The sequence below is a fragment of the Bremia lactucae genome, linkage group LG1 (genome assembly GCF_004359215.1).
Source record: "Bremia lactucae strain SF5 linkage group LG1, whole genome shotgun sequence".
Lineage (NCBI taxonomy): Eukaryota > Oomycota > Peronosporomycetes > Peronosporales > Peronosporaceae > Bremia > Bremia lactucae.
Window position 1 is genome coordinate 13,710,298 of NC_090610.1, and position 6,461 is coordinate 13,716,758.

A 6,461-nucleotide genomic window follows, 5' to 3' on the forward strand; every position below is an offset into this window, starting at 1 on the left:
GCAGAGCACTCGCTTCGTAAGCGAAAGGTCGGTGGTTCAATCCCGCCTGGGGGCTGCTTTTGACTTTTGCTTCACATCTGGTCAATTTTTGATTGGAGGGTCCTATAATCACTCTTTTTGAATTATGCTTACTATCATCAATACGAGATAATTGTACGTTCATTACGCCACGCTCTTGTTGCATCGGAGAATACGACGCTGTACTTTCGTTGGGGCTGGCTACATTTTATGTCGATGTCATCTTGACAACACACGCAAGATGACGTTGGTACATAGTACCGCGCACAGTCACGATGCGTATCGTAAAATTTTCGAAGTACCAACACCCGCCGCAGAATATTCATCTAGCAACTCGCGTCATTTATTGCGCTATTCGTTCATCCTTATTTTCCTACGCTGCTTTTGTACAAGGGTACCATGCGATCAAAGTTTACAAGACCAATAAGTTTGCGTGCATCAAATGCGCTTGTAAAGGCGTGAATTCGCTATAGCCGGTGGAACAACGTACGTTTATGTCGATTTGGCTTTGCGAGCTAGGCAAATGTAAGCAAGAGAAAAATATATTGCCTCGTATGCTCGCATGCTACATTTGGTCTGGTTCGTAGTATTTGTTGATGCTTGCTGTTGAAAAAGATTGATCAAAGACAGCTTGGCCGAGTGGTTAAGGCGTTAGCCTGCTAAGTTAATGGGGTAACCCGCGTGAGTTCGAATCTCACAGCTGTCGATTTCTGCTGTGATATGCCGCTTTATAAAGTCCTTAATGTTCGCTTTGCAGGGCTGTTAGGAATCGAAAGGAGCGTGCGTCCGCGTTAATATACAGCTGGAATGCTGCCTGGGGTACGGCCTCATCCTACGAAAGTAGTTATGGATGAGTTGTCAAAGAATCATATATGTAGGCGGAAAATAGAAATAGGGTAGGAACCACTTCGGTGGTCATCCGTAAAAATTGGAACGATACAGAGAAGATTAGCTTGGCCCCTGCGCAAGGATGACACGCATAAATCGAGAAGTATCGCACTTTTCATTTCACGCCCGTAATTAGGCGACTCGTGTGATGAAACGGTCGCACAGCGAGGAAACTCGCGCAGGAGACGTCAGCGATGATGCTTTATCTTGTACAGCTTTCCTGTGGAGGAGTGATAGACGTACTGGCAAAACTATTGACTTGAGGGGATCGAACCCCCGACCGCTGGGTCGGGAATCCAGCGCCCTACCACTGAGCTATTCCCCCGCGATCTAAGCAACACTTATTCTTTGACTGTGCAGTTGCCGCAGAGTTCTGGGAGCATGTTACTCGGTTGGTGACTCCTTTTTTTAGTCGCGTGTGACTTGGCTGAATATTGTGATGGCGACGACACCAAGAGTTCGAGAAGAGTGGAGAGACAGCATGGCAGTGCTTTAAGACTTCTGGCGCACGCTTCGAGCGGTAATGCTCCACTTTCTCTAAATCGACCGCAACAGGTGTCTCTTCGATGGACGGCAGCCGACACCAGCACTTCCGGCTTTAGCGGTTATTTTCTCGACAGCTTGTGCCCACTTCCGGCACAGCCTTCGACTTCGCTAAGAACCTGAACAGCAGACGACACAAGCCGACATTATCGTCAAGATGATGCACCATCACCAAGTCTTCCACGACTACGGGATTTACGTACGTAAATTCCCGATGGCAGTACGCATGCTTTCCCAGGAGGGCTTGTGCTCCTTTTATTCATTGACAAGCAGCTGCCTCTGCTTCTACAGAACCCACTTTTCTGATACGAGGAGGACCCAGTCCCCTCAACCTGCTTCATAAAGTCCTTAATGTTCGCTTTGCAGGTCTGTTAGGAATCGAAAGGAGCGTGCGTCCGCGTTGGTATACAGCTGGAATGCTGCCTGGGGTACGGCCTCATCCAACGAAAGTAGTTATGGATGAGTTGTCAAAGAATCATATATATAGGCGGAAAATAGAAATAGGGTAGGAACCACTTCGGTGGTCATCCGTAAAAATTGGAACGATACAGATAAGATTAGCATGGCCCCTGCGCAAGGATGACACGCATACAACGAGAAGTATCGCACTTTTCATTTCACGCCTGTAATTGGGCGACTAGTCTGATGAAACGGTCGCACAGCGAGGAAACTCGCGCAGGAGACGACAGCGATGATGCCTAATCTTGTACAGCTCTCCTGTGGAGGAGTGATAGACGTACTGGCAAAACTGTTGACTTGAGGGAAGAGGGGACCGAACCCCCGACCGCTTGGTCTGGAATCCAGCGCTCTACCACTGAGCTATTCCCCCGCCCTGGCTTGAAAGAAAGTCATACTTATAGAATCATTGGATTTGCGATCGCTCTTATTGAATTCGGCTACCTGAGGTAGCTCTTGTGGAGGGTATTACTCTGTGTTGTGGCTGTCCCTAAACCATGTTTCTATGTTGTGTTTATAATTTAGCAAACCTGTTTTAACTTGTGCCCCTATAGCTCAGTGGCAGAGCACTCGCTTCGTAAGCGAAAGGTCGGTGGTTCAATCCCGCCTGGGGGCTGCTTTTGACTTTTGCTTCAATACTGGTCAATTTTTGATAGGAGGGTCCTATAATCACTCTTTTTGAATTATGCTTACTATCATCAATACGAGATAATTGTACGTTCATTACGCCACGCTCTTGTTGCATCGGAGAATACGACGCTGTACTTTCGTTGGGGCTGGCTAAATTTTTATGTCGATGTCATCTTGACAACACACGCAAGATGATGTATGTACATAGTACCGCGCACAGTCACGATGCGTATCGTAAAATTTTCGAAGTATTAACACCCGCCGCAGAATATTCATCTAGCAACTCGCGTCATTTATTGCGCTATTCGTTCATCCTTGTTATCCTTTGCTGCTTTTGTACAAGGGTACCATGCGATCAGAGTTTACAAGACCAATAAGTTTGCGTGCATCAAATGCGCTTGTAAAGGCGTGAATTCGCTATAGCCGGTGGAACAACGTACGTTTATGTCGATTTGGCTTTGCGAGATAGGCAAAAATGTAAGCAAGAGAAAAATATATTGCCTCGTATGCTCGCATGCTTCATTTGGTCTGGTTTGTAGTATTTGTTGATGCTTGCTGTTGATAAAGATTGATCAAAGACAGCTTGGCCGAGTTGTTAAGGCGTTAGCCTACTAAGTTAATGGGGAAACCCGCGTGAGTTCGAATCTCACAGCTGTCGTTTTCTGTTGTGATATGCCACTTTATGAAGTCCTTAATGTTCGCTTTGCAGGTCTGTTAGGAATCGAAAGGAGCGTGCCTCCGCGTTGGTATACAGCTGGAATGCTGCCTGGGATGTTGATTTACGTTAACGCTATGAGCTTGAAGATGGGCTTACGGTCGAGATTGCAAACCGGAAAGTAAGTTATATTTTTGAGTTTATCTCAATCTTACCGTTAACTTTATCCTACCGTTAATTCTTTCCTATCGTTCGCTGCGCCCCCTTTCCCACATATGTGGACTACTACAAATAAGGGACGTCACTGTCTGGCGGTACAGTGCTGGTGAACCCCAAACACCACTTCCCGAAGGTTTTACTTTTTGTCGTTACCGGGTATCGAACCGGTGACCAGTGGGACGACGCACCGCCATGCCTTACCCGACTGAGCCACAACAGGCGATATTTTCCACACTCAAATTCTCCGTATAATTCTTGTCATACGATCCCTTATACACGCATATGCATAAAGCGCAACACTTTCGATGAACACATCAATCTTCAACACTCTCCCTTGATGGGCACTCGAAGTGATGCCCTTATGCTGCCGTGACGAGTCCCATGATAAACTTGGTGTGCTTGTCTCTTGGAAGAGCCTTGGTTAACCCGTCCGTGATCATTTCTTCAGTTGGCTTGTACTCCACTGCAATTACCTCACTCGCCACCTTCTCACGCAAGAAATGAAACTTGATGTCGATGTGCTTCGTGCGCGAATGGTAGACAGGATTCTTGGCAAGCGCAATACATCCTTGATTGTCTTGAAAGATCGTCGTCGCCGTATCAGTCTTGTACTCCAAGTCCTTTATCAGATTTCGAAGCCAGACTGCCTCTTGAGTTGCGCTATACAGACTCATGTACTCTGCTTCCGTGCTTGATGTCGCAACGGTTGGTTGTCGCTTGGAATTCCATGAGAACGTGCCGCCGTTCAGGAAGAACACGTATCCTGTCGTTGAACGCCGCGTGTCTAAGTCGCCTGCCAAGTTTGCGTCTGCAAATCCAATAAGCTCTCCTTTGTTAACGCCGCTAAACACAATGCTGATATCTTTAGTTGTCTTCAAGTATTTGAGAATTCGCTTGGCCGCCACCCAATGTGACTTCCCGTAGCGCTCACAGAATTTGGCAACTTCGCCAACCGCATGCGCGATGTCTGGTCGTGTACACGTCGCTATGTACATTAATGCACCCACCAGTTCGCGATACGGAAATCTCGGTACAAACGCTTCCTCTTCAGGCATCTTCACCAGTTTCGAGTTGTTGTCCGCTGGTGTGTGCACGTCCTTGCAATTCTCAATTCCATACTTTTCCGAGAGTCGCCTGATGTATGCCTTCTGGTTCATCTTGATCAAGTGTTTATCGCGCTTGCGGTGAATCTCGATTCCTAAGCAGTACTTGAGAACCCCAAGCTCTTTGATGCTGAGCTCTTGCTTAAGCGCACGTTTAATGTTCGTTATGTGCTCCTTAGTCTTGCCGAACAGCATTAGGTCGTCCACGTAGATTACAATGATGCTGTATTCGCCGCTTGACACTCGAATAAACACACACGGATCTGCTGAAGTGCGTTTGAATCCTTGGTTCTTCAAATGCTGATTCAGTTTGCTGTTCCACTGCCGCGCCGCTTGCTTGGTTCCATACAGCGCTTTCTGCAGCAAACACTTATTCATCGGATTTTGTTGATCTTCAAAACCGTCGGGTTGGTCCATGTAGATCTCCTCATCAACTTCTCCACACAAGAATGCGGTATCAACGTCGACGTTTTCTGCCTCCAAGTCTTCAGCAGCTGCAATTGCCAACACCGTATTGATTGACTCTTTGCGTGCCACTGGAGCAAAAGTCTCGACGAAGTCGATCCCGGGCCGCTGCGTAAATCCTTTTGCAACCAATCGTGCCTTAAACTTGACAATATTTCCACTTGGATCGCGCTTGATCCGAAATACCCACTTGCAGCCAACAGCCTTCTTGTTCGGTGGCATGTCCACTAACGCCAATGTGCTGTGTTCGTTGAGTGACTGCATCTCACTCTTCATCGCTTCCAGCCACTGCTTCTTGTTCTTACTCTTTAATACTTCTTCGTAGCTTTAAGCTTTTTCTCCATCACAATCTGCAACAAAGCAATAGAACGAGTCTTCTCCTTCAAAATCGTCCAAGTTAAAGTGACCGCGACGTAAGTTGGGAAACTCTTGTTCGTAGCGCACCACACCGCGCTTCTTTCGAACTGGTCGCATCATCCACTCTTCTTCGCCGTCTCTTCCAGGCGTGCTTGATGCTCGAGCGGGAATTTGACCTTGAACACTGGACTCGTTTTGACTACCACGAATCGGATCACGGCAAGCTCGAAGTGGCGGAGTCCGAAGCCTTTCATCATTTGCTGGAACCTCCACACCATTGTCGTTAAGTGTCGACGTCTCCAAATTTTCATCATCATCAATGATGTCGATAATTTGATCGTCTTCCCATTTCATTCCCTTCGAAATGGGATGTTCAGCAAATGTCACGCTTCTTGAAATTATGATCGAGCCATCATCCGCGTTAAGTAATCGGTACGCCTTGTGATCCTTTGCATAGCCAAGAAAATTACACTTCACGCCCGAATCGTCCAGCTTCTTTCGTTTCTCCTTTGTTACGTGCGCGTAGCATTGCGAACCAAACACGCGCATGTGATCGATGCGCGGCTTTCGCTTGAACAACATCTCGTACGGACTTGACTTCTTGTTCGACGAGTTTGGAACCACGTTCCGAATGTCTGCTGCTGTCATTAAAGCTTCGCACCAGTAAGACTTGTCGAGACCGCTGTCCTTAAGCATGCAGCGCGTCATCTCTACCAGAATTCGATTCATGCGCTCTGCCATGCCGTTCTGCTCAGGATTATATATGGGACTGTGTACTCTTGCTTGATGAACTTCTCTTTGCAGAAACTGTCCATTGCTGCGTTTCGGTACTCGCCACCGTTGTCACTTCGAATGACCTTGATCTCCCGGTAAAATCTTGTGAACGCGCTCATGACTTCACTCTTCTTTCGCAACGGATAAACCGTCACGTACCGGCTCTTCATCATGATGAAGCTCACAATGTACTTAAAGCCGGATCTTGAAGCTGGAGTGATTGGTCCAAGTACGTCGGAGCACACGATGTTGTCAAAACGCGCACTCTCCCTGAGTCCCTTGTCTTCTTCGCTTGACTTGAATGACTTGCGTACTTGCTTGGACGTTGCGCATACGTCACACACGACGTCGGT